Source organism: Trachinotus anak, unplaced genomic scaffold (genome assembly GCF_046630095.1).
Source record: "Trachinotus anak isolate AG129_WGS33_773 ecotype Australia unplaced genomic scaffold, CSIRO_AGI_Tana_v1 ptg000056l, whole genome shotgun sequence".
Classification (NCBI taxonomy): Eukaryota; Metazoa; Chordata; class Actinopteri; order Carangiformes; family Carangidae; genus Trachinotus; species Trachinotus anak.
Genome location: NW_027273907.1, coordinates 33414 through 60710, shown reverse-complemented (window position 1 = coordinate 60710; position 27297 = coordinate 33414). Strand labels below are relative to the sequence as shown.

The window sequence follows — 27297 nt, the reverse complement described above, 5'->3', positions numbered from 1 at the left end:
TCATCATGTATAAAGGGGGTAGTTGTCACTTGCTCTGCGGCTTACGGCCATACCACCCTGAGCACGCCCGATCTCGTCCGATCTCGGAAGCTAAGCAGGGTCGGGCCTGGTTAGTACTTGGATGGGAGACCGCCTGGGAATACCAGGTGCTGTAAGCTTTTTCACTTTTCTGTGCAAACAACAGAGGACGCTGCTGCTTCAGTAAACAGCACTGACTGTGCCACTGCTCAACTGTCAATCACTGTGCAGACAGTTCAGCTCACAGTGCACAAACCACACTTTCATATTATCACATTACACAGTTGACAAGTTGAGAGAAAGAAAGAAAGAAAGAAAGTCGAGCAAAGACACCCGCGCTTGACATACACAGCCATGTCTGTGATGGTGTGGATCATCATGTATAAAGGGGGTAGTTGTCACTTGCTCTGCGGCTTACGGCCATACCACCCTGAGCACGCCCGATCTCGTCCGATCTCGGAAGCTAAGCAGGGTCGGGCCTGGTTAGTACTTGGATGGGAGACCGCCTGGGAATACCAGGTGCTGTAAGCTTTTTCACTTTTCTGTGCAAACAACAGAGGACGCTGCTGCTTCAGTAAACAGCACTGACTGTGCCACTGCTCAACTGTCAATCACTGTGCAGACAGTTCAGCTCACAGTGCACAAACCACACTTTCATATTATCACATTACACAGTTGACAAATTGAGAGAAAGAAAGAAAGAAAGAAAGTCAAGCAAAGACACCCGCGCTTGACATACACAGCCATGTCTGTGATGGTGTGGATCATCATGTATAAAGGGGGTAGTTGTCACTTGCTCTGCGGCTTACGGCCATACCACCCTGAGCACGCCCGATCTCGGAAGCTAAGCAGGGTCGGGCCTGGTTAGTACTTGGATGGGAGACCGCCTGGGAATACCAGGTGCTGTAAGCTTTTTCACTTTTCTGTGCAAACAACAGAGGACGCTGCTGCTTCAGTAAACAGCACTGACTGTGCCACTGCTCAACTGTCAATCACTGTGCAGACAGTTCAGCTCACAGTGCACAAACCACACTTTCATATTATCACATTACACAGTTGACAAGTTGAGAGAAAGAAAGAAAGAAAGAAAGTCAAGCAAAGACACCCGCGCTTGACATACACAGCCATGTCTGTGATGGTGTGGATCATCATGTATAAAGGGGGTAGTTGTCACTTGCTCTGCGGCTTACGGCCATACCACCCTGAGCACGCCCGATCTCGTCCGATCTCGGAAGCTAAGCAGGGTCGGGCCTGGTTAGTACTTGGATGGGAGACCGCCTGGGAATACCAGGTGCTGTAAGCTTTTTCACTTTTCTGTGCAAACAACAGAGGATGCTGCTGCTTCAGTAAACAGCACTGACTGTGCCACTGCTCAACTGTCAATCACTGTGCAGACAGTTCAGCTCACAGTGCACAAACCACACTTTCATATTTTCACATTACACAGTTGACAAGTTGACAAGTTGAGAGAAAGAAAGAAAGAAAGAAAGTCAAGCAAAGACACCCGCGCTTGACATACACAGCCATGTCTGTGATGGTGTGGATCATCATGTATAAAGGGGGTAGTTGTCACTTTCTCTGCGGCTTACGGCCATACCACCCTGAGCACGCCCGATCTCGTCCGATCTCGGAAGCTAAGCAGGGTCGGGCCTGGTTAGTACTTGGATGGGAGACCGCCTGGGAATACCAGGTGCTGTAAGCTTTTTCACTTTTCTGTGCAAACAACAGAGGACGCTGCTGCTTCAGTAAACAGCACTGACTGTGCCACTGCTCAACTGTCAATCACTGTGCAGACAGTTCAGCTCACAGTGCACAAACCACACTTTCATATTATCACATTACACAGTTGACAAGTTGAGAGAAAGAAAGAAAGAAAGAAAGTCGAGCAAAGACACCCGCGCTTGACATACACAGCCATGTCTGTGATGGTGTGGATCATCATGTATAAAGGGGGTAGTTGTCACTTGTTCTGCGGCTTACGGCCATACCACCCTGAGCACGCCCGATCTCGTCCGATCTCGGAAGCTAAGCAGGGTCGGGCCTGGTTAGTAATTGGATGGGAGACCGCCTGGGAATACCAGGTGCTGTAAGCTTTTTCACTTTTCTGTGCAAACAACAGAGGACGCTGCTGCTTCAGTAAACAGCACTGACTGTGCCACTGCTCAACTGTCAATCACTGTGCAGACAGTTCAGCTCACAGTGCACAAACCACACTTTCATATTATCACATTACACAGTTGACAAGTTGACAAGTTGAGAGAAAGAAAGAAAGAAAGAAAGTCAAGCAAAGACACCCGCGCTTGACATACACAGCCATGTCTGTGATGGTGTGGATCATCATGTATAAAGGGGGTAGTTGTCACTTGCTCTGCGGCTTACGGCCATACCACCCTGAGCACGCCCGATCTCGTCCGATCTCGGAAGCTAAGCAGGGTCGGGCCTGGTTAGTACTTGGATGGGAGACCGCCTGGGAATACCAGGTGCTGTAAGCTTTTTCACTTTTCTGTGCAAACAACAGAGGACGCTGCTGCTTCAGTCAACAGCACTGACTGTGCCACTGCTCAACTGTCAATCACTGTGCAGACAGTTCAGCTCACAGTGCACAAACCACACTTTCATATTTTCACATTACACAGTTGACAAGTTGACAAGTTGAGAGAAAGAAAGAAAGAAAGAAAGTCAAGCAAAGACACCCGCGCTTGACATACACAGCCATGTCTGTGATGGTGTGGATCATCATGTATAAAGGGGGTAGTTGTCACTTGCTCTGCGGCTTACGGCCATACCACCCTGAGCACGCCCGATCTCGTCCGATCTCGGAAGCTAAGCAGGGTCGGGCCTGGTTAGTACTTGGATGGGAGACCGCCTGGGAATACCAGGTGCTGTAAGCTTTTTCACTTTTCTGTGCAAACAACAGAGGACGCTGCTGCTTCAGTAAACAGCACTGACTGTGCCACTGCTCAACTGTCAATCACTGTGCAGACAGTTCAGCTCACAGTGCACAAACCACACTTTCATATTATCACATTACACAGTTGACAAGTTGAGAGAAAGAAAGAAAGAAAGAAAGTCGAGCAAAGACACCCGCGCTTGACATACACAGCCATGTCTGTGATGGTGTGGATCATCATGTATAAAGGGGGTAGTTGTCACTTGCTCTGCGGCTTACGGCCATACCACCCTGAGCACGCCCGATCTCGGAAGCTAAGCAGGGTCGGGCCTGGTTAGTACTTGGATGGGAGACCGCCTGGGAATACCAGGTGCTGTAAGCTTTTTCACTTTTCTGTGCAAACAACAGAGGACGCTGCTGCTTCAGTAAACAGCACTGACTGTGCCACTGCTCAACTGTCAATCACTGTGCAGACAGTTCAGCTCACAGTGCACAAACCACACTTTCATATTATCACATTACACAGTTGACAAGTTGACAAGTTGAGAGAAAGAAAGAAAGAAAGAAAGTCAAGCAAAGACACCCGCGCTTGACATACACAGCCATGTCTGTGATGGTGTGGATCATCATGTATAAAGGGGGTAGTTGTCACTTGATCTGCGGCTTACGGCCATACCACCCTGAGCACGCCCGATCTCGGAAGCTCAGCAGGGTCGGGCCTGGTTAGTACTTGGATGGGAGACCGCCTGGGAATACCAGGTGCTGTAAGCTTTTTCACTTTTCTGTGCAAACAACAGAGGACGCTGCTGCTTCAGTAAACAGCACTGACTGTGCCACTGCTCAACTGTCAATCACTGTGCAGACAGTTCAGCTCACAGTGCACAAACCACACTTTCATATTATCACATTACACAGTTGACAAGTTGAGAGAAAGAAAGAAAGAAAGAAAGTCGAGCAAAGACACCCGCGCTTGACATACACAGCCATGTCTGTGATGGTGTGGATCATCATGTATAAAGGGGGTAGTTGTCACTTGCTCTGCGGCTTACGGCCATACCACCCTGAGCAAGCCCGATCTCGTCCGATCTCGGAAGCTAAGCAGGGTCGGGCCTGGTTAGTACTTGGATGGGAGACCGCCTGGGAATACCAGGTGCTGTAAGCTTTTTCACTTTTCTGTGCAAACAACAGAGGACGCTGCTGCTTCAGTAAACAGCACTGACTGTGCCACTGCTCAACTGTCAATCACTGTGCAGACAGTTCAGCTCACAGTGCACAAACCACACTTTCATATTATCACATTACACAGTTGACAAGTTGAGAGAAAGAAAGAAAGAAAGAAAGTCGAGCAAAGACACCCGCGCTTGACATACACAGCCATGTCTGTGATGGTCTGGATCATCATGTATAAAGGGGGTAGTTGTCACTTGCTCTGCGGCTTACGGCCATACCACCCTGAGCACGCCTGATCTCGTCCGATCTCGGAAGCTAAGCAGGGTCGGGCCTGGTTAGTACTTGGATGGGAGACCGCCTGGGAATACCAGGTGCTGTAAGCTTTTTCACTTTTCTGTGCAAACAACAGAGGACGCTGCTGCTTCAGTAAACAGCACTGACTGTGCCACTGCTCAACTGTCAATCACTGTGCAGACAGTTCAGCTCACAGTGCACAAACCACACTTTCATATTATCACATTACACAGTTGACAAGTTGACAAGTTGAGAGAAAGAAAGAAAGAAAGAAAGTCAAGCAAAGACACCCGCGCTTGACATACACAGCCATGTCTGTGATGGTGTGGATCATCATGTATAAAGGGGGTAGTTGTCACTTGCTCTGCGGCTTACGGCCATACCACCCTGAGCACGCCCGATCTCGTCAGATCTCGGAAGCTAAGCAGGGTCGGGCCTGGTTAGTACTTGGATGGGAGACCGCCTGGGAATACCAGGTGCTGTAAGCTTTTTCACTTTTCTGTGCAAACAACAGAGGACGCTGCTGCTTCAGTAAACAGCACTGACTGTGCCACTGCTCAACTGTCAATCACTGTGCAGACAGTTCAGCTCACAGTGCACAAACCACACTTTCATATTTTCACATTACACAGTTGACAAGTTGACAAGTTGAGAGAAAGAAAGAAAGAAAGAAAGTCAAGCAAAGACACCCGCGCTTGACATACACAGCCATGTCTGTGATGGTGTGGATCATCATGTATAAAGGGGGTAGTTGTCACTTGCTCTGCGGCTTACGGCCATACCACCCTGAGCACGCCCGATCTCGTCCGATCTCGGAAGCTAAGCAGGGTCGGGCCTGGTTAGTACTTGGATGGGAGACCGCCTGGGAATACCAGGTGCTGTAAGCTTTTTCACTTTTCTGTGCAAACAACAGAGGACGCTGCTGCTTCAGTAAACAGCACTGACTGTGCCACTGCTCAACTGTCAATCACTGTGCAGACAGTTCAGCTCACAGTGCACAAACCACACTTTCATATTATCACATTACACAGTTGACAAGTTGACAAGTTGAGAGAAAGAAAGAAAGAAAGAAAGTCAAGCAAAGACACCCGCGCTTGACATACACAGCCATGTCTGTGATGGTGTGGATCATCATGTATAAAGGGGGTAGTTGTCACTTGATCTGCGGCTTACGGCCATACCACCCTGAGCACGCCCGATCTCGGAAGCTAAGCAGGGTCGGGCCTGGTTAGTACTTGGATGGGAGACCGCCTGGGAATACCAGGTGCTGTAAGCTTTTTCACTTTTCTGTGCAAACAACAGAGGACGCTGCTGCTTCAGTAAACAGCACTGACTGTGCCACTGCTCAACTGTCAATCACTGTGCAGACAGTTCAGCTCACAGTGCACAAACCACACTTTCATATTATCACATTACACAGTTGACAAGTTGAGAGAAAGAAAGAAAGAAAGAAAGTCGAGCAAAGACACCCGCGCTTGACATACACAGCCATGTCTGTGATGGTGTGGATCATCATGTATAAAGGGGGTAGTTGTCACTTGCTCTGCGGCTTACGGCCATACCACCCTGAGCACGCCCGATCTCGTCCGATCTCGGAAGCTAAGCAGGGTCGGGCCTGGTTAGTACTTGGATGGGAGACCGCCTGGGAATACCAGGTGCTGTAAGCTTTTTCACTTTTCTGTGCAAACAACAGAGGACGCTGCTGCTTCAGTAAACAGCACTGACTGTGCCACTGCTCAACTGTCAATCACTGTGCAGACAGTTCAGCTCACAGTGCACAAACCACACTTTCATATTATCACATTACACAGTTGACAAGTTGAGAGAAAGAAAGAAAGAAAGAAAGTCGAGCAAAGACACCCGCGCTTGACATACACAGCCATGTCTGTGATGGTGTGGATCATCATGTATAAAGGGGGTAGTTGTCACTTGCTCTTCGGCTTACGGCCATACCACCCTGAGCACGCCAGATCTCGGAAGCTAAGCAGGGTCGGGCCTGGTTAGTACTTGGATGGGAGACCGCCTGGGAATACCAGGTGCTGTAAGCTTTTTCACTTTTCTGTGCAAACAACAGAGGACGCTGCTGCTTCAGTAAACAGCACTGACTGTGCCACTGCTCAACTGTCAATCACTGTGCAGACAGTTCAGCTCACAGTGCACAAACCACACTTTCATATTATCACATTACACAGTTGACAAGTTGACAAGTTGAGAGAAAGAAAGAAAGAAAGAAAGTCAAGCAAAGACACCCGCGCTTGACATACACAGCCATGTCTGTGATGGTGTGGATCATCATGTATAAAGGGGGTAGTTGTCACTTGCTCTGCGGCTTACGGCCATACCACCCTGAACACGCACAGAGGAGGAGCACGCCGTACGTTCACGACAGTCAATCAGTCCGTGTTTTTTTGGATCGTTTTCAGCCTTGGTTTTTGCTGGTTTGTAATTTTTTAGTTTAGTATTTAATTTGTGGGTTACATCCCCCGACAGCTTTTGCTGTCTGGGGGACTCTTTGTGTTTAAAAAATCATTCAAATGGATCCAACGGTGACAGACAAAGGAACGGAAAAGACGACGGAGAAGAGAATGCCCGCGAGTGCGGAAAAACAGAAGAAAATGTACGAAAAGAGACTGACAATCATGTTGGAAATAGAAGGAGAGGAGAGAACAACGATGATGGACATGCTGAGAAAAGTGAGGGCGGAGTGTGGAGAAGTGCTTGGCTGCCGTTTTAAGACGCCAAAGTCATACGAGCTGACGATGAAAGAGGAAAGCGGGAAGAAAAAGCTGATGGACGGACTGAGAATTGGGAACAACAGACTGATGGCGAAAGAACTGGGTAACAATGAAATGGTCGTCTCATTCATTAATCTGCCCACTTACATAGAGGATGAGGAAATATTGGCAAAACTACAGGACTGGGGAGTCACTGCGGTCTCGTCCATTAAGAGGAGGATGTGGCCAGGGACGGACATCGCTGATGGGACGAGGTTTTTAAAGGTCCGTTTCACAGACGCTGTGAAATCATTGCCATATTTGAGACGGTAAGCGGAGCGGAGCACTTCCGCGTCATCCATGACAGGCAAGTTAAAGTTTGCCGCTTGTGTATACAGCCTGGCCACATTGTCAGAGACTGTCCCACTTTTATTTGTTTTAAATGTGGGAAACAGGGGCATTACGCACGAGAGTGTGATGCGGAGGGGAAATGTGCTCTGTGCAAAGAAAAGATCTCCCTGTGTGTGTGTGGAGAGCCGGGGGAGGACGCCGAAGAGCCGTCATACTCCGACGTCTCTGACGAGGAGGAGAGAGAGGCGGAGGACGGCGCCGATACGGGGAGAGAGGAGGATGGACGGAGAGGCGGCGTCGAGAGGGAGGAGCCGGGAATGACCGGAGAGACCCACGAGGAGGGAAACCGTGACTGTGGGGAATCGAGAGGAGACGAAGGAGGGAGAGACTCTGATAATCCAGCACCACAAAATCCAGACAATTATGCTGGCTTTGGAACGCGGGCAGCAAATGAAAAAGACGGGAAAGCTGTGTCGGACGGGTCTGAGGGCGAGGAGGGGATGGACGTCAGCGCAGAGACCATCAGACAGCTGAAGAGAAAGAAGAGGGCGAAGGAAAAGGAGAAGATGAAGGTTAAAAAGTAGAGGTATGGCTGCTGCTCTGCTATTCTTTTTTGTTTTATGCCTTATGTTGCATATTGCTTCGTTTAACTGTAACGGTCTAAGAGGAAAAACGAAAGCGGAGTTGGTATTTAATGCCATAAAAGCAGAAGTACTGTGCCTGCAAGAGACTCACTGGACTGACGAAGTTTTTAAAGATATCAGCTCACTGTGGAGAGGCAAAATTATTGCAAATAATATGAGTCACAGAGCATGTGGTGTTGCTATCTTGGTAAAAGAGGAGACATTGACTGACATACAGGTAGTCCACAAAGATGACAAAGGGAGGTTGCTTGTCATTGAATTTAATTTTTGTAACATTAGGTTTAGATTAATTAATGTCTATGCACCAAATATTGAAAAGGAAAGAAGAGAAATGTTTGATAATTTGAGGACTTTTTGTACTGAGAGATGTATTTTGGTTGGTGATTTTAATTTATGGTGTACAAGGCTGGATGGGTCCAGCAGTGTTAATTTCAGAAACGATACTTCAAGGAGTGTTTTATTTGATGTTATGAATAAGGAAGATTTAGTTGATGTATGGAGGGATATGTATCCAAACAGGAGAGAATACTCAAGAAAGCAAATGGTTTTGGGAAAAGTGAAACAAAGCAGAATAGATTTAGTTTTGATTAAAAGAAATATTTTGAGTTGGGTTTTGAATGTAAAATATAAGTTTTTGGGTTTAAGTGATCATGCTGCTTTAACTTTTGGTTTTGGGGTGAGATGTGAAGGGAGGGGAGGGGGGGTTTGGTGTTTAAACTCTTGTTTGTTAAAAGAGGAGGAATATAGAAAAATTATTTCAAGACTTATAAAAAATGAGCAAGAAAATACTTTATTTGAAGACGATGTTTGTTTATGGTGGGAACAGATGAAGAATAAAATAAAAAGAACAAGTATTAGATTTGCAAAAAAGAGGAACTTTGTGAAAAAGAAAGAGGAAAATGAAGTGAAAGAAAAATTAATAAAAGAGCTGGAAAGACTGGAGGAGGATCCGAATCGGGATAGGACATACTTTATGAAATTAGAAGGTGAGATAGAATATTATGAGAGAGAAAAATATGAGGGAGCAGTTATCAGAAGTAGGGCTCAGTATGCAGTTGAGGGAGAAAAGTGTACAAACTTCTTTCTCAACTTGGAGAAAAGTAAACAGGTAAAGTCTTATATAACGGAGCTAGAAAGTGAGAATGGAGAGAGAGTGACAGATTTTGTAGGCATTTTGGAGGTAGTGGAAGCTTTTTATGCAAAACTGTTTCAAAAGGAAGGTATAGTGCAGGAATGTGTGGATGAGATATTAGATACTGTTGATGCCAGAATATCAGATGAAAGTAAACAAATGTGTGACGATGATTTGACAATTGATGAAATTAAAATAGCTATAGAGCAAATGAAATCCAGCAAGAGTCCAGGTTCAGATGGCCTGACACATGAATTTTATAAGGTTTTTTCTGATATATTGGTGCCAATACTGTTGAAAGTGTATAAGTGTATGGAGGAAAGGAAAACGGTTCCAGAGTCAATGGCAACAGGGGTTATTACTATCTTGTTTAAAAAAAGAGGGAGTCCGTTTAAATTAGAAAATTACAGGCCTTTAAGTCTGTTGAACTCGGACTACAAGATTTTAACAAAAGCTTTAGCCAATAGATTGAGGGACGTGGTAGGAGAAATAATAGCACCAACACAAGCTTATAGTATACCAGGTAGGGACATCACTGATGTCATATGTACAATTAGAGATGTAGTCAATAGTATGAATAATGATGGTGAGGGTGGTCTAGTCCTGAATTTAGACTTAAATAAAGCTTTTGATAGGGTTGAACATGGGTATTTAGAACAGGTTTTGGGCAAATTTGGTTTTGGGGATAGGTTTGTTAATTGGATAATGTTGCTATATGCAAATGCTAAAAGTTGTGTGAAAATAAATGGTATGCTCACTGATGTTTTCCCAGTACAACGGTCAGTCAGACAAGGCTGTCCTCTTTCAGCCTTGCTCTATTCTTTAGCAGCAGAACCATTGGCAACACTATGTAAAAAAGACATTTCTTTACAAAGCATTCAAATACCATATAGCACAAATAGTCTAATTCATCAATTTGCTGACGATACAACCTTTACTGTCAGAACCATAGAAAGTGTAAAAGGAATAATGAAACATGTTGAAACATATGGGAGAGCATCAGGAGCAAAAGTAAACATAGAAAAATCAGAAATTATGTGTGTAGGGCATACAAATCCAGAAGAGTGTGAAATTCCTTTAAAGATAACGAGAGACTTCATTAAAATATTGGGTGTGAACATAGGAGTACAGAGTAAGGAAGCGAGAGATGCCACATGGACTGGTATATTGAATAAAGTTAAACAATTATTAAATTTGTGGTCTATGAGAGGGCTGCGATTAAAAGGTAAGGTTGTAGTCATTAACTCATTGCTTCTATCAAAATTTAATTATGTGATGGGAGCTCTAGATCTCCCTGAGTGGGTTTTGAATGAGGTGAGAGCTGTAATAAGTAAGTTTCTGTGGAGAGGAAAAGGAGTTAAAATATCTATGAAGACATTAATAGCAGGGTATGGAGAGGGAGGGCTAAAACTGATGGACTTAGATGTTAAACGAAAAGCATTGAGAATAAAGGTGGTTAAAAAATATCTATATGGTAAGGAGGAGTATGGTTGGAAAGGGTTCTTTAAGGATTTTCTGTGTAAAAGTGGAGGATGTGGGGACAGTGGGATCTTTATGAGATTCAGAAAGAATATGTTGGAAAATCTTCCTGTGTTTTATCAAGAGGTATTTCTAGCTTGGGCAGATTTCATTGAGCACCTGAAATATGACTGCAAAACAATAAATCAAATATTAGATCAGCCAGTATTTATGAATCCACAAATAAAAAACAGTGGGAATGTTTTGTATGACAAAGTTTTCATACAAGCAGGATTAAAACAAGTGAGAGATTTTGCTTATGAGTATGTGCCTGGCTTCTTGCCAAATAGAGCCATTTTTGACAGTGTTGTGGAGATAGACGAGGAGGTAGGTAGAACTAAGGTGGATAATGTGATTAAGTGCATAAAAGGAAGCTTACCGGATATATGGATTAAAACAATAGAGAGGGAAACAGTTCAGGTAGGAAAGAGTGAGCTACCAGATCTGTACATTGATCAGATTGATGGGAAAATGCTCTTTAATAAAATAAAAGTAAAGATGTTGTACACGTTGATGCTGATGAAAGAAATCAAGACCCCAGCATCAGAAAATGTTTGGTTGAAGGTATTTCAGGATCTGAATGTGAAAGAAATTTGGAAAAATTTACATGTCAAGTACAATAGCATAGACTGTGAAAATTTGGACTTCAAACTCAGACATAACAGAATATACACGAATGTGGTCATTCACCAAATTAATAAAAATGTAGATCGGTTTTGTGATGTTTGTAAATCAGATCCTGAAACACTGATGCATTTGTTTTTTGAATGCAAGGAATTAAAGAACTTTCAATTGAAACTAATAACCCTGATCAAAAACAATTGGAAATTAGATCTGATAGCGAATGATTGGAAGAAAGTTTTCTTTTTTGGTTCAAGTAAAACATCAAAAACTGTGAATGTTAATTTGTTTAATTTTGTATTAAGTCATGCTAGATATGCAGTATGGCTAAGGAGAAATTTAGCACATTTTGAAGGGAAGAGGATAGAAGTGTTAGCTTTGTTTGTATCGGTATTAAGGAAAGATGTTGCTTTGCGATGGAACTTTTTGAGTAGGAGTTTGTTTGAGGAGTTTTTTGTGCAAGGCAGTAGCCTTATTTCTATTGATGATGGAGGTAGATTTCATATTAATTTATGATTTTTATCCTTTGTGCTTTGTTTTGTTGTTAATGTGTATGTATATGTAAATATTGTGTTCTGAAAAGCTTTGTATATTTTCATAATAAAAGAAAAAAAAAAAAAAGCACGCCCGATCTCGTCCGATCTCGGAAGCTAAGCAGGGTCGGGCCTGGTTAGTACTTGGATGGGAGACCGCCTGGGAATACCAGGTGCTGTAAGCTTTTTCACTTTTCTGTGCAAACAACAGAGGACGCTGCTGCTTCAGTAAACAGCACTGACTGTGCCACTGCTCAACTGTCAATCACTGTGCAGACAGTTCAGCTCACAGTGCACAAACCACACTTTCATATTATCACATTACACAGTTGACAAGTTGAGAGAAAGAAAGAAAGAAAGAAAGTCGAGCAAAGACACCCGCGCTTGACATACACAGCCATGTCTGTGATGGTGTGGATCATCATGTATAAAGGGGGTAGTTGTCACTTGCTCTGCGGCTTACGGCCATACCACCCTGAGCACGCATCACGCATGACAGGTTGCACGGCAGTTGAGAGATAGGAAGTGAGCGAGAGAGAGCGAGCGAGCGAGCGAGTGTTTTTTTTTCGAGTTATTATTTGTGTGAATGAGCGTGTTTTAGTGTTTGAGCGACTGTGGTTTTTGTGTGTTTTCATTCCCCCAACAGCTTTAACGCTGTTTGGGGGGATTACAGCTTTTTCTTTTCCCTCTTTTTTTTTGAACCCGTTTGTGGGTTTAAACTACGGATGGACAAAATGGCGGCCAGGACTAATGGACAGTTTACAAACACTTTGAGAAAGGAAAACGGACTAAACGAAACGGTAACGGCGAAAACACAGACAGCAGGAACGAAAACGGCTTATGAAAAAGATTTAACGATCCAGATTGAGCTAAACGGAGATGACAATGTAACAACGATGGAGCTAATGAAGTGTGTGAGAGAGCTGTGCGGGGGACTAATTGCATGCAGATGCATTGGTAACAAGAGATACGAGATCACGATGACGAACACGTCTGGGAAACAAAGGCTGCTGGACGGCTTCAGGATCGGAGCAACGAGTGTGCTGGGGAAGGAGCTGACAAATGACGAGCTGGTGGTGTCATTCCTGGGGCTGCCGGCGTACATTACGGACGAGGAAATACTGCAGAAACTACATGGCTGGGGAGTGTCGGCCACATCACAGATTAAGAGAAGAATGTGGCCGGGAACGAGAATCGCAGACGGGACCAGGTACGTGAAAGTAAAGTTTAATGAAACGGTACAGTCTCTTCCTTATTCGGCTCGGTTTCAAACGGCCACGGGGCCGGAATACTTCAGGGTGATTCATGACAGGCAGGTTAAGGTGTGTAGAATTTGTATTCAGCCAGGGCACATCCTCAGAGAATGCCCGGAATTCACCTGTCATAAATGCGGAGTCCAGGGGCATTACGCGAGAGAATGCGTAAAAGTCGAGGAGAGGTGTGAGCTATGCCACAACAATATGGAAAACTGTGTCTGTAGGAACAGTGAATCAGAGGAGGTCCGTGAAGGGTCTGAGTCAGGTCAGGAGGGGAGTGAGTGCGAAGCTGAGGAGGCGGAGATGGAGTGTTTCAGTGAGGCGGCGGGAGCTGGTGAGACGAGGAGTCCCAGCGCAGAGCCGCAGGCAGACGAGAGCTTGGTGAGCGCGCAGTGGTGTGATTCTGACATCGAGAGCGCTAGTATGAGTCTGCCCTGCGGCCAAAGAGAGCACACTGAGGCGGGGACGGGACTGGGAAAAGCTCTCGGACCCGCCGATCTCCCTGCTCTGGAAAAATCACTATTAACCGCCGCCTCTCAGGCTGAAACGGACGCTCCGCAAAGCGCTCCGCTCTGCGCTCCGCGCTCGGCGAAGAGCGCACCGCCAGCAGCTCCCCAAATGGCTGACTCGGAATCCGACATGGACCTCACACAGATCACGCAAATCAGAAAAAGGCAAAATACAGAGAGGCAGGCGAAAAAAAGCAAAAAAAGTAAGGCAAAAAATCAGATATGATAGCAAATCTCTCATTTTTGCAGCTCACCCTCTCCATGACAGTTATTCTCTCGCTCAATGCCCGTGGGCTCCGCAGCAGAGGGAAAATTGAATGCATTCTTGGGTCTGTCAAATGTGATATCTTATGTTTACAAGAGACAAGATGGGATGAAAGCGCCATCAGTTTTGTTAAAGCGCTGTGGAGAGGGTCGGTCATGTATGCTAATGGGACAGATTTAGCGAGAGGAGTGGCCATCTTATGCAAAGAAAACAGCTTTGAAAAAACGGACTGTGTGCATAAAGACGCTGAAGGCAGGATGATTGTAATAGATGTGGAAAGAGGGGGGGAAAAACAAAGGATTATAAATGTATATGCTTCAAATGAGGAAAAAAACAGGAAAATATTTTTCAAACAAATAACAAAATGGTGTAAAACGAATTGTGTGATAATAGGGGACTTCAATGTTGTTTTAAACAAAATGGATATCTCAGCAAATAATGTATTTAAGGAGGATGCCAGCAGGAAAATACTGTATGAAACCATGAATGATAATAACCTGACAGAGATATGGAGAGTGTTACAGCCAAACAAAAGAGAGTTCTCAAGGAGACAAGTAGTTGAAGGGAAGTTGAAGCAGTCAAGAATTGATCTATGCTTAGGCACTCCAGCAGTGGTGTCTCAGTTAAAAAGTGCAAGATACATACCCAACAGCTGGAGTGACCACTCTCTGCTAGAAATAAGAATGGGGAAAACAGGAGAGTTTAGAAATGGAGGCTTGTGGTGCTTAAACAATAGTTGCATTGAAGATGAGAAATTTAGAAGAAAAATGAATAATCTGTTAGAAGCAATGACTGAAGAAATATTGAACACAGAAGATGTGATAGAGTGGTGGGAAGGAGCTAAGTTAAGAATCAAAAAAGCATGTATTAATTATTGCAAACAAAAGAGATGGATAGAAAACAGAGAAGAGGAAGAAATCAGAGAACAGGTAAGGAGAGAATTAGAGAAGATTGAAGAAGAACCAAATTATGATGTCAGTAAATATATATGTTTAAAATCTCAATTAGATCACTTGGAAATGAAAAGGTGCAAGGGAGCAATAATCAGGAGCAAGGCGAAGCATATCACAGAAGGAGAAAAATGTACTGCCTATTTCTTGGGTCTAGAAAAAAGGAAGCAAAGCAAAACATTCATAAAAGAATTGAAAAATGAGAAAGGTGAAATAATAACAGATGCAGTAAATCTTTTAGAAACAGTACAAACATATTATAAACAGTTATTCACAAGTTGTAACATAAAACCAGAAAGTATGGAGGGAGCTATGGAGAGTATTGAAAGTAAATTGTCTAAAGAGGACAGAGAGTGGTGTGATGCTCCACTTACCTTACAGGAGGTGGAGATGGCAATAGGAGAACTGGGGAAGAACAAAAGTCCAGGCACAGATGGGCTGTCAGCTGAGTTTTATCAAGCTTTTAAACTCAGGTTGGCTCCGATCCTACTCACAATGTATAACCATATGCAAAATGGAGGTCGAACTCCCAGGACCTTGACACTTGGACTAATAACTGTTGTATACAAGAACAGAGGGGACAAAGCCTTGCTGGAGAATTACAGACCAATCAGTTTATTAAACACAGATTACAAAATTCTCACCAAGATATTGGCAAACAGGTTAAAATCAGTCATTTCTTCCATCATCAACTGGTCTCAAGCTTACGGCATTCCGGGGCGAGACATCACAGACACAATTCTGTCAGTTAAAGAAACAATAAATCACATGACAAAACAGGGTGGAATCTATCTGGGTGTGGACTTCAACAAAGCATTTGACAGAGTCGAACACAATTTCCTCTGGGCAGTACTGGCAAAATTTGGTTTCGGCAATAACTTCACAAATTGGATACAATTACTATACAGCAATGCAAACAGTAAAGTCAAATGCAATGGGCAATTATCAGACACTTTTCGGATTCAAAGATCAATAAGGCAAGGCTGTCCCCTCTCCTCCCTGTTATACAGCCTGGTGGCCGAACCCCTCGGAATGTTAATCAGGAAGGACAAGCAAATTAAAGGTATAACATCACCAGCAGGGAAAGAACACAAAATAGCACAGTTTGCGGATGATACTAACATAATGACACAGGATGAGGACAGCATAGACAAGGTTTTAGTTCATATTGAAACATACAGCAAAGCATCAGGGGCAAAAGTCAACTTTAACAAATCAGAAATCATGTACTGTGGCGAGGTGGTGCGGTCACCAGGCAGATGGCAGTTCAGGGAGGCAGGAGAGAGTGTCAAGGTCCTGGGAGTGCACCTGGGGAAAAACCAGGACAAAGCCAGAGACAAAACGTGGAGGGAGGCGCTGGGAAAAATAAGCAGCACGCTGGCACTGTGGAGGATGAGGGGGCTCACACTGAGAGGCAAGGTGGTCGTAGCCAACTCCCTTGTGCTCTCACAGCTAAACCACATACTGGCAGTCTACGACATACCCGGACACATCCAAACCAGCATAAATAACAGCATCTCCACGTTTCTCTGGAGAAGCAAAAGAAATCTAATAGCACACAGGACAATAATCAATGACTATAAAGAAGGAGGTCTAAAACTAATTGATATTGCAACAAAGAAACATGTCTTCAGAATTCAAACAATCAAAAAAGCCTTGCAAAATTCTAAAAATCATCCATGGCAAGATTACCTGCAAAAAACAATAACCTCCTTAGGTCACTGTGGCAGACACAACCTCTGCCAAATTCTACCCAAGAAACAGTACTCACATCTCCAACCGTTTGAAAGAGAGATCCTTGAAGCCTGGGAGCTGGCACGGCCACTCCTCAAGACAAAGGTCTCCAATAGGTCACAGTTACTGAAGCTCCCCATCCTCCACAATCCAGAGCTCACTTGTAGGGGCACCTCCCTCTCATATGGCTTCCTGGTGGCAGCAGGGCTGCAAACATTAGGGGACATAATGAATGGAAAGGGTAAAATAGACAGTGAAAAAATAATGACTGCTTTGAGGGACAAAGGGTGCAAGGGGAAAAAACAGTACATACAACAGGTGTGTGAGGAAATGGAAAAGAACATGCCTCCTGAATGGAAACAAGCCCACAAAAACTCTGTTTGTAAGGTGCAGGATGACACCCTGGATTTCCTCCTGTGGACTGGTGCACACACCAAAAGCATGCAAGAAATAAAATCTAAAACATGGTACACTATGTTGCTAAAAAAGGCCACACGGAGGCCCACCTCAGAAATAACCTGGAAGAAAGCATTCCCATTCAAAAACACGTCTACAATTTGGCACAACATAAGTCCTTGTTACAGTAACCCACAATGCACTAACACAGATTACAAAATAAGGCACAGGAGGATCTTCACAGGCGTCATTCTGCACCAGATTAACAAAAACATGTACGGAAGAGACTGTACTGTTTGTCAAGAGCAGGAGGAGGATTTAGAGCATCTCCTCCTGCATTGTCCCGTCTGCATTCCTTTCTCTGAGCAGGTCAAAGAACTCCTGGAAATGTGCTGTGAACTCAGGATTTCCAACACAACGGACTGGCAGTGGACTCTGCTATTTGGACTAACGGAAAAGAGAAAAGGAATTAACAATGAACTCATCAATATCATCCTTGCCTTCGCCAGACACACAATCTATACAGCCAGGAACTATGCACTCTATGATAACAGACAAACCAACAGGTGGAAGATCTTCACAAACTCAATAAAACTTCATATACGGACAATGCAAAAAGCAGACAAACAGAAATTTGAAAAAATCTTCTTAGACAAAGCAAAACTTGTGAGAATAACAGGAGACAATGTGCTAAGTTTTGCTTTTTAAGTAGTGTCATTATGTCTCTTCAGAATGTTGGTCTTCCTTGCTGGTTGATTTGTGTTCTATCTGGTTCCAGCAGGGTATTTTATTTCATCATGCCATTATAGTCCATTTTATTTTAATGTATTTCATTTTAGTTTGGTCTTTTCTCCTTTTGGTGTTGTTGTTTCTTTCTTTCTTTGGGTTTAAATGTGGACACCGGTACCCTTCAGTTCACTGTATTGGAGGGAGATCCAGTCTTCATAGAAAGTTAATGTGAATCTCTCCTGGGGGCGTGGAGACTGCACTGATTTTTCGTTGTTTCTTTCTTTGGTGTTTGTAAATATAATGTAAATATGGGTTTTAAAAAAAAAAAAAGCATAAATCACTGCATACTTTAGCTTTCACTGTCCGAGTTTACATGTTGAGAATAAGATTGAATGATGTAAAAATTTGAATTTTTTGATAATAAAAGAGAAAAAAAAAAAGCACGCCGGATCTCGTCAGATCTCAGAAGCTAAGCAGGGTCGGGCCTGGTTAGTACTTGGATGGGAGACCCCCTGGGAATACCAGGTGCTGTAAGCTTTTTCACTTTTCTGTGCAAACAACAGAGGACGCTGCTGCTTCAGTAAACAGCACTGACTGTGCCACTGCTCAACTGTCAATCACTGTGCAGACAGTTCAGCTCACAGTGCACAAACCACACTTTCATATTATCACATTACACAGTTGACAAGTTGAGAGAAAGAAAGAAAGAAAGAAAGTCGAGCAAAGACACCCGCGCTTGACATACACAGCCATGCCGACAGCTTTTGCTGTCTGGGGGACTCTTTGTGTTTAAAAAAATCATTCAAATGGATCCAACGGTGACAGACAAAGGAACGGAAAAGACGACGGAGAAGAGAATGCCCGCGAGTGCGGAAAAACAGAAGAAAATGTACGAAAAGAGACTGACAATCATGTTGGAAATAGAAGGAGAGGAGAGAACAACGATGATGGACATGCTGAGAAAAGTGAGGGCGGAGTGTGGAGAAGTGCTTGGCTGCCGTTTTAAGACGCCAAAGTCATACGAGCTGACAATGAAAGAGGAAAGCGGGAAGAAAAAGCTGATGGACGGACTGAGAATTGGGAACAACAGACTGATGGCGAAAGAACTGGGTAACAATGAAATGGTCGTCTCATTCATTAATCTGCCCACTTACATAGAGGATGAGGAAATATTGGCAAAACTACAGGACTGGGGAGTCACAGCGGTCTCGTCCATTAAGAGGAGGATGTGGCCAGGGACGGACATCGCTGATGGGACGAGGTTTTTAAAGGTCCGTTTCACAGACGCTGTAAAATCACTGCCATATTCCACTAAGTTCGAGACGGTAAGCGGAGCGGAGCACTTCCGCGTCATCCATGACAGGCAAGTTAAAGTTTGCCGCTTGTGTATACAGCCTGGCCACATAGTCAGAGACTGTCCCACTTTTATTTGTTTTAAATGTGGGAAACAGGGGCATTACGCACGAGAGTGTGATACGGAGGGGAAATGTGCTCTGTGCAAAGAAAAGATCTCCCTGTGTGTGTGTGGAGAGCCGGGGGAGGACGCCGAAGAGCCGTCATACTCCGACGTCTCTGACGAGGAGGAGAGAGAGGCGGAGGACGGCGCCGATACGGGGAGAGAGGAGGATGGACGGAGAGGCGGCGTCGAGAGGGAGGAGCCGGGAATGACCGGAGAGACCCACGAGGAGGGAAACCGTGACTGTGGGGAAGCGAGAGGAGACGAAGGAGGGAGAGACTCTGATAATCCAGCACCACAAAATCCAGACAATTATGCTGGCTTTGGAAGGCTGGCAGCAAATGAAAAAGACGGGAAAGCTGTGTCGGACGGGACTGAGGGCGAGGAGGGGATGGACGTCAGCGCAGAGACCATCAGACAGCTGAAGAGAAAGAAGAGGGCGAAGGAAAAGGAGAAGATGAAGGTTAAAAAGTAGAGGTATGGCTGCTGCTCTGCTATTCTTTTTTGTTTTATGCCTTATGTTGCATATTGCTTCGTTTAACTGTAACGGTCTAAGAGGAAAAACGAAAGCGGAGTTGGTATTTAATGCCATAAAAGCAGAAGTACTGTGCCTGCAAGAGACTCACTGGACTGATGAAGTTTTTAAAGATATCAGCTCACTGTGGAGAGGCAAAATTATTGCAAATAATATGAGTCACAGAGCATGTGGTGTTGCTATCTTGGTAAAAGAGGAGACATTGACTGACATACAGGTAGTCCACAAAGATGACAAAGGGAGGTTGCTTGTCATTGAATTTAATTTTTGTAATATTAGGTTTAGATTAATTAATGTCTATGCACCAAATATTGAAAAGGAAAGAAGAGAAATGTTTGATAATTTGAGGACTTTTTGTACTGAGAGATGTATTTTGGTTGGTGATTTTAATTTATGGTGTACAAGGCTGGATGGGTCCAGCAGTGTTAATTTCAGAAACGATACTTCAAGGAGTGTTTTATTTGATGTTATGAATAAGGAAGATTTAGTTGATGTATGGAGGGATATGTATCCAAACAGGAGAGAATACTCAAGAAAGCAAATGGTTTTGGGAAAAGTGAAACAAAGCAGAATAGATTTAGTTTTGATTAAAAGAAATATTTTGAGTTGGGTCTTGAATGTAAAATATAAGTTTTTGGGTTTAAGTGATCATGCTGCTTTAACTTTTGGTTTTGGGGTGAGATGTGAAGGGAGGGGAGGGGGGGTTTGGTGTTTAAACTCTTGTTTGTTAAAAGAGGAGGAATATAGAAAAATTATTTCAAGACTTATAAAAAATGAGCAAGAAAATACTTTATTTGAAGACGATGTTTGTTTATGGTGGGAACAGATGAAGAATAAAATAAAAAGAACAAGTATTAGATTTGCAAAAAAGAGGAACTTTGTGAAAAAGAAAGAGGAAAATGAAGTGAAAGAGAAATTAATAAAAGAGCTGGAAAGACTGGAGGAGGATCCGAATCGGGATAGGACATACTTTATGAAATTAGAAGGTGAGATAGAAAATTATGAGAGAGAAAAATATGAGGGAGCAGTTATCAGAAGTAGGGCTCAGTATGCAGTTGAGGGAGAAAAGTGTACAAACTTCTTTCTCAACTTGGAGAAAAGTAAACAGGTAAAGTCTTATATAACAGAGCTAGAAAGTGAGAATGGAGAGAGAGTGACAGATTTTGTAGGCATTTTGGAGGTAGTGGAAGCTTTTTATGCAAAACTGTTTCAAAAGGAAGGTATAGTGCAGGAATGTGTGGATGAGATATTAGATACTGTTGATGCCAGAATATCAGATGAAAGTAAACAAATGTGTGACGATGATTTGACAATTGATGAAATTAAAGTAGCTATAGAGCAAATGAAATCCAGCAAGAGTCCAGGTTCAGATGGCCTGACACATGAATTTTATAAGGTTTTTTCTGATATATTGGTGCCAATACTGTTGAAAGTGTATAAGTGTATGGAGGAAAGGAAAACGGTTCCAGAGTCAATGGCAACAGGGGTTATTACTATCTTGTTTAAAAAAAGAGGGAGTCCGTTTAAATTAGAAAATTACAGGCCTTTAAGTCTGTTGAACTCGGACTACAAGATTTTAACAAAAGCTTTAGCTAATAGATTGAGGGACGTGGTAGGAGAAATAATAGCACCAACACAAGCTTATAGTATACCAGGTAGGGACATCACTGATGTCATATGTACAATTAGAGATGTAGTCAATAGTATGAATAATGATGGTGAGGGTGGTCTAGTCCTGAATTTAGACTTAAATAAAGCTTTTGATAGGGTTGAACATGGGTATTTAGAACAGGTTTTGGGCAAATTTGGTTTTGGGGATAGGTTTGTTAATTGGATAATGTTGCTATATGCAAATGCTAAAAGTTGTGTGAAAATAAATGGTATGCTCACTGATGTTTTCCCAGTACAACGGTCAGTCAGACAAGGTTGTCCTCTTTCAGCCTTGCTCTATTCTTTAGCAGCAGAACCATTGGCAACACTATGTAAAAAAGACATTTCTTTACAAAGCATTCAAATACCATATAGCACAAATAGTCTAATTCATCAATTTGCTGACGATACAACCTTTACTGTCAGAACCATAGAAAGTGTAAAAGGAATAATGAAACATGTTGAAACATATGGGAGAGCATCAGGAGCAAAAGTAAACATAGAAAAATCAGAAATTATGTGTGTAGGGCATACAAATCCAGAAAAGTGTGAAATTCCTTTAAAGATAACGAGAGACTTTATTAAAATATTGGGTGTGAACATAGGAGTACAGAGTAAGGAAGCGAGAGATGCCACATGGACTGGTATATTGAATAAAGTTAAACAATTATTAAATTTGTGGTCTATGAGAGGGCTGCGATTAAAAGGTAAGGTTGTAGTCATTAACTCATTGCTTCTATCAAAATTTAATTATGTGATGGGAGCTCTAGATCTCCCTGAGTGGGTTCTGAATGAGGTGAGAGCTGTAATAAGTAAGTTTCTGTGGAGAGGAAAAGGAGTTAAAATATCTATGAAGACATTAATAGCAGGGTATGGAGAGGGAGGGCTAAAACTGATGGACTTAGATGTTAAACGAAAAGCATTGAGAATAAAGGTGGTTAAAAAATATCTATATGGTAAGGAGGAGTATGGTTGGAAAGGGTTCTTTAAGGATTTTCTGTGTAAAAGTGGAGGATGTGGGGACAGTGGGATCTTTATGAGATTCAGAAAGAATATGTTGGAAAATCTTCCTGTGTTTTATCAAGAGGTATTTCTAGCTTGGGCAGATTTCATTGAGCACCTGAAATATGACTGCAAAACAATAAATCAAATATTAGATCAGCCAGTATTTATGAATCCACAAATAAAAAACAGTGGGAATGTTTTGTATGACAAAGTTTTCATACAAGCAGGATTAAAACAAGTGAGAGATTTTGCTTATGAGTATGTGCCTGGCTTCTTGCCAAATAGAGCCATTTTTGACAGTGTTGTGGAGATAGACGAGGAGGTAGGTAGAACTAAGGTGGATAATGTGATTAAGTGCATAAAAGGAAGCTTACCGGATATATGGATTAAAACAATAGAGAGGGAAACAGTTCAGGTAGGAAAGAGTGAGCTACCAGATCTGTACATTGATCAGATTGATGGGAAAATGCTCTTTAATAAAATAAAAGTAAAGATGTTGTACACGTTGATGCTGATGAAAGAAATCAAGACCCCAGCATCAGAAAATGTTTGGTTGAAGGTATTTCAGGATCTGAATGTGAAAGAAATTTGGAAAAATTTACATGTCAAGTACAATAGCATAGACTGTGAAAATTTGGACTTCAAACTCAGACATAACAGAATATACACGAATGTGGTCATTCACCAAATTAATAAAAATGTAGATCGGTTTTGTGATGTTTGTAAATCAGATCCTGAAACACTGATGCATTTGTTTTTTGAATGCAAGGAATTAAAGAACTTTCAATTGAAACTAATAACCCTGATCAAAAACAATTGGAAATTAGATCTGATAGCGAATGATTGGAAGAAAGTTTTCTTTTTTGGTTCAAGTAAAACATCAAAAACTGTGAATGTTAATTTATTTAATTTTGTATTAAGTCATGCTAGATATGCAGTATGGCTAAGGAGAAATTTAGCACATTTTGAAGGGAAGAGGATAGAAGTGTTAGCTTTGTTTGTATCGGTATTAAGGAAAGATGTTGCTTTGCGATGGAACTTTTTGAGTAGAAGTTTGTTTGAGAAGTTTTTTGTGCAAGGCAGTAGCCTTATTTCTATTGATGATGGAGGTAGATTTCATATTAATTTATGATTTTTATCCTTTGTGCTTTGTTTTGTTGTTAATGTGTATGTATATGTAAATATTGTGTTCTGAAAAGCTTTGTATATTTTCATAATAAAAGACAAAAAAAAAAAAAAAAAAAAAAAAAGCACGCCCGATCTCGTCCGATCTCAAAAGCTAAGCAGGGTCGGGCCTGGTTAGTACTTGGATGGGAGACCGCCTGGGAATACCAGGTGCTGTAAGCTTTTTCACTTTTCTGTGCAAACAACAGAGGACGCTGCTGCTTCAGTAAACAGCACTGACTGTGCCACTGCTCAACTGTCAGTCACTGTGCAGACAGTTCAGCTCACAGTGCACAAACCACACTTTCATATTATCACATTACACAGTTGACAAGTCGAGAGAAAGAAAGAAAGAAAGTCAAGCAAAGACACCCGCGCTTGACATACACAGCCATGTCTGTGATGGTGTGGATCATCATGTATAAAGGGGGTAGTTGTCTCTTGCTCTCCGGCTTACGGCCATACCACCCTGAGCACGCATTGCGCATGTCCGGTGATACGGCCAGAGCAAGAGAGGAGTGAGCGAGAGAGAGTGTCCCCCCCCCCCCCACTCTTTTTGCAAGTAATCGACTGTTGAATGAACTTTTGTTGGTTCTGAGTGACTGTGGTTTTTGTTTTAGTTATTCCCCCAACAGTTCTCACGCTGTTTGGGGGGATAAGAGTTCGTTTTCTTTTGTTTTGATTCCCGTTTTGGGATTCATTTTCAGACAGATAATATGGCGACTGGGACTATGGGGAAGTTGACGGGCATCTTGAGAACGGAAAATGGACTGAGAAACGACAGAAACGAAAAAGGAATAAATGAAAAGAAAATACATTATGAAAAAAACTTAACGGTACAAGTTGAACTGGTTGGCGAGGAAGCAGTGACAGCGATGGAGTTAATGAAATGCATCAGAGAACTGTGCGCCGGACTTATTGCCTGCAGATTCACTGGTGATAAAAAATACGAGATTACTATGACAAGTGCATCGGGGAAAGATCGGCTGATGGATGGTTTTAAAATCGGAACGACGAGCGTCATGGGGAGAGAGCTGGTGTCACAGTCACTGGAGCCGACAAAAGAGAACCCAGAAGCACGACAAAGAGACAGGCGAGTAGCAGGGGATGATCAGTTTACTAGTTCCAGAAAACAGGCAGAGTCAAAACCAGGAGATCAGATTTAGGCAAATAAATCCGACAGGGAGCAGGCAAGTATTCATAATCCGAGAAAACAGGCAGAGCTGGGTCAGAACAGGAAGGCAGTACTAAGAAAACGCTGGAAAGCTTGGCAACAAAGAACACAAGACAATCTGGCAGGGAACAAATGAAAATGGACTGGTATATATACACAGAGGGACTAATGAGCAAATGGACTGCAGGTGAGGAGGAGATGGGCGGGGAAAACCAGGTGAGGGAAATGAGTAGATTGTAAGGCCGGGACGGAAGGCAGGGTCTGAAATGACAGGAGAGTTGGTGACATGGAACCAAAATAAAAACAAACTAAAGAGTTAGTGTAACTATGTTACAGCTGGCGAATGATCAACTGGTGGTCTCTTTTCTTGGACTTCCTGCATACATCACGGACGAAGAAATTGTGGACAAGTTACATGGTTGGGGAGTTTCAGCTACATCTCCGATTAAGAGGAGAATGTGGCCGGGAACGCACATTGCAGATGGGACAAGGTATGTGAGAGTTAATTTTAATGACACAGTACAGTCTCTTCCGTATTCGGCAAAATTCAATACAGCGACCGGGTCGGAATATTTTCGTGTTATACATGACAGACAAGTGAAAGTATGTAGAGTGTGTTTACAGTCAGGGCATGTTCTCAGAGAATGCCCTGAATTCATGTGTCACAAATGCGGGGTCCAAGGGCATTATGCCAGAGAGTGCGTTAAAGTCGCCAAACGGTGTGAATTATGCCATAATAATCTAGATAATTGTGTTTGCAACAGCAGTGAGAACGATGGAGAAGTCCAAGATGAGTCTGAGGCAGGTTTGGAGGAAAATGGAAGTGCGGAGAGTGAGGAAGAGGAGGAAATGGGGTGCGTTCATGACACAGTCATGGCTGAAGAAGCCGACGCGCGGAGCAGCCGGCTCGAGCGCGCAAAGAGAGCGCGACAGTGCTCAGCGTTCAGCAGGGGATGGTTGAACATATGCGGTCCACAAAGGACATGTGTGCTGTGATGGGAACGGGGCCTGGAAAAGACCTCGAACCCGTCGAGCTGCCGAGCTCCCAGGAACCGCTTCTCCCCTCAGCTGCTAGCGCTCCAGAACCTCCCACTCTCTCTGCGACAGGTTTTCCATCGTCAGCTCCTCAGACAGCAGAATCAGACTCTGAACTGGACATTTTCCAAATAAATCAGATTAGGAAAAAATTAAATTCTGGAAGGCCAGCAAAGAAAAATAAAAAAAGCAAAAGCAAGAGTAAAACATGAGCACAAAATTCTTTAAACTTTATGTGATGACGGCTTTTCTTCTCTCTCTCAATGCACGTGGGCTCCGCAGTAGAGAGAAATTAAATGCAATATTAATGTCTGCAAAATGTGATATTTTATGTCTGCAAGAAACCAAGTGGGATGAAAATATTGTTAAATCAGTTCAAAGCATATGGAAAGGGAATGTTTATGCGGCAAATGGCACTGCATCCTCTCGTGGTGTTGCAATATTATGTAAAGAAAATGTGTTTTGTAACATACAGTGTGTTTACAATGATCCCTTAGGCAGATATATGGTAGTTGATGTCATAAAAACTGAGGAGACATTCAGAATAATAAATGTTTATGCACCAAATGAGGAAAAAGACAGAAAATTATTTTTTAAACAACTACTCAAATGGTGTACCACGAAGTGTTTTGTGATAGGAGATTTCAATGTCAGTCTCACTAAAAATGATATATCGAACAATAATGTGTTTAAAGAGGATGCCAGCAGAAACACTCTGTATGAGGTGATGGAGACAATGAACCTAGTAGATTTATGGAGAGTCTTACACCCCAATAGAAAAGAATTCTCAAGGCAGCAAATTGTTAAAGGTAAAATGAAAAGATCTAGAATTGATTTATGTTTAATATCACCCCAGATAACTTCAAAAGTTGCTTATATAAAATATATTACAAATCCATGGAGTGATCATTCATTCCTGGAGGTTAAGTTGGGAGCTCCAGGGGAATCCAGAAATGGAGGACTCTGGTGCTTTAACAGCAGCCTTCTGGGAGAGGAAAAATTTAATATGAAAATCAGAAGACTGCTGCAGATAATAACTGAAGAATTACCTTTTGTTGAAGATCTCCTTACATGGTGGGAAGAAGTTAAATGCAGAATCAAAAAAGCACGTGTAAATTACAGTAAACATAAGAAATGGTTAGAGAATCAAGAAGAGTTAGACATTAGAGGGAAAATAAGAGATGAATTAGATAAACTAGAAACAAATTCCGATCATGATATGAGTGAGTATATAAATTTAAAAAGCAAACAGGACCTGATAGAAATTAATAGATGCAGAGGGGCAATGATAAGAAGCAGGGCAAAACATATTATGGAAGGGGAAAAATGCACAGCATACTTTTTAGGTCTAGAAAAGAAAAAACAAGGTAAAGTATTTATCAATGAACTCAAAAATATAGAGGGCAAAACTGTATCAGAAACATCTGAAATATTAGAAACAATACAGGAATATTATAGAAATCTATTCTCAAGCAATAATATAGCGGATAAGGAAATGGGGAAAACATTAGACAGTATTCAGTGTAAAATATCAATAGAAGACAAAAACTGGTG

The 27297-nt window shown here is 42.7% G+C and overlaps 12 non-coding genes and 5 pseudogenes across 12 annotated transcripts; all 17 read left to right on the top strand.

The window, feature by feature from the left end:
• The first annotated feature begins 39 nt into the window (after positions 1 to 39).
• On the top strand, positions 40 to 158 carry LOC139616535 (5S ribosomal RNA). The gene has a single exon (XR_011688200.1). It is a non-coding gene; the product is annotated as a 5S ribosomal RNA (ribosomal RNA).
• A 272-nt stretch (positions 159 to 430) lies between these two features.
• LOC139616523 (5S ribosomal RNA) lies at positions 431 to 549 on the top strand. Its single transcript, XR_011688189.1, has one exon. It is a non-coding gene; the product is annotated as a 5S ribosomal RNA (ribosomal RNA).
• Positions 550 to 821: 272 nt separating this feature from the next.
• On the top strand, positions 822 to 930 carry LOC139616107 (5S ribosomal RNA; annotated as a pseudogene).
• A 272-nt stretch (positions 931 to 1202) lies between these two features.
• Positions 1203 to 1321, top strand: LOC139616512 (5S ribosomal RNA). Its single transcript, XR_011688176.1, has one exon. It is a non-coding gene; the product is annotated as a 5S ribosomal RNA (ribosomal RNA).
• Positions 1322 to 1601: 280 nt separating this feature from the next.
• LOC139616500 (5S ribosomal RNA) lies at positions 1602 to 1720 on the top strand. The gene has a single exon (XR_011688164.1). It is a non-coding gene; the product is annotated as a 5S ribosomal RNA (ribosomal RNA).
• A 272-nt stretch (positions 1721 to 1992) lies between these two features.
• LOC139615978 (5S ribosomal RNA) lies at positions 1993 to 2111 on the top strand. Its single transcript, XR_011687842.1, has one exon. It is a non-coding gene; the product is annotated as a 5S ribosomal RNA (ribosomal RNA).
• A 280-nt stretch (positions 2112 to 2391) lies between these two features.
• LOC139616488 (5S ribosomal RNA) lies at positions 2392 to 2510 on the top strand. Its single transcript, XR_011688153.1, has one exon. It is a non-coding gene; the product is annotated as a 5S ribosomal RNA (ribosomal RNA).
• Positions 2511 to 2790: 280 nt separating this feature from the next.
• LOC139616476 (5S ribosomal RNA) lies at positions 2791 to 2909 on the top strand. The gene has a single exon (XR_011688142.1). It is a non-coding gene; the product is annotated as a 5S ribosomal RNA (ribosomal RNA).
• Positions 2910 to 3181: 272 nt separating this feature from the next.
• On the top strand, positions 3182 to 3290 carry LOC139616106 (5S ribosomal RNA; annotated as a pseudogene).
• Positions 3291 to 3570: 280 nt separating this feature from the next.
• On the top strand, positions 3571 to 3679 carry LOC139616295 (5S ribosomal RNA; annotated as a pseudogene).
• Positions 3680 to 3951: 272 nt separating this feature from the next.
• On the top strand, positions 3952 to 4070 carry LOC139615908 (5S ribosomal RNA). The gene has a single exon (XR_011687772.1). It is a non-coding gene; the product is annotated as a 5S ribosomal RNA (ribosomal RNA).
• A 272-nt stretch (positions 4071 to 4342) lies between these two features.
• Positions 4343 to 4461, top strand: LOC139615813 (5S ribosomal RNA). The gene has a single exon (XR_011687682.1). It is a non-coding gene; the product is annotated as a 5S ribosomal RNA (ribosomal RNA).
• A 280-nt stretch (positions 4462 to 4741) lies between these two features.
• LOC139615601 (5S ribosomal RNA) lies at positions 4742 to 4860 on the top strand. Its single transcript, XR_011687481.1, has one exon. It is a non-coding gene; the product is annotated as a 5S ribosomal RNA (ribosomal RNA).
• Positions 4861 to 5140: 280 nt separating this feature from the next.
• LOC139616465 (5S ribosomal RNA) lies at positions 5141 to 5259 on the top strand. The gene has a single exon (XR_011688131.1). It is a non-coding gene; the product is annotated as a 5S ribosomal RNA (ribosomal RNA).
• A 280-nt stretch (positions 5260 to 5539) lies between these two features.
• On the top strand, positions 5540 to 5648 carry LOC139616105 (5S ribosomal RNA; annotated as a pseudogene).
• Positions 5649 to 5920: 272 nt separating this feature from the next.
• LOC139616452 (5S ribosomal RNA) lies at positions 5921 to 6039 on the top strand. The gene has a single exon (XR_011688119.1). It is a non-coding gene; the product is annotated as a 5S ribosomal RNA (ribosomal RNA).
• A 272-nt stretch (positions 6040 to 6311) lies between these two features.
• Positions 6312 to 6420, top strand: LOC139616277 (5S ribosomal RNA; annotated as a pseudogene).
• Positions 6421 to 27297: the final 20877 nt, after the last annotated feature.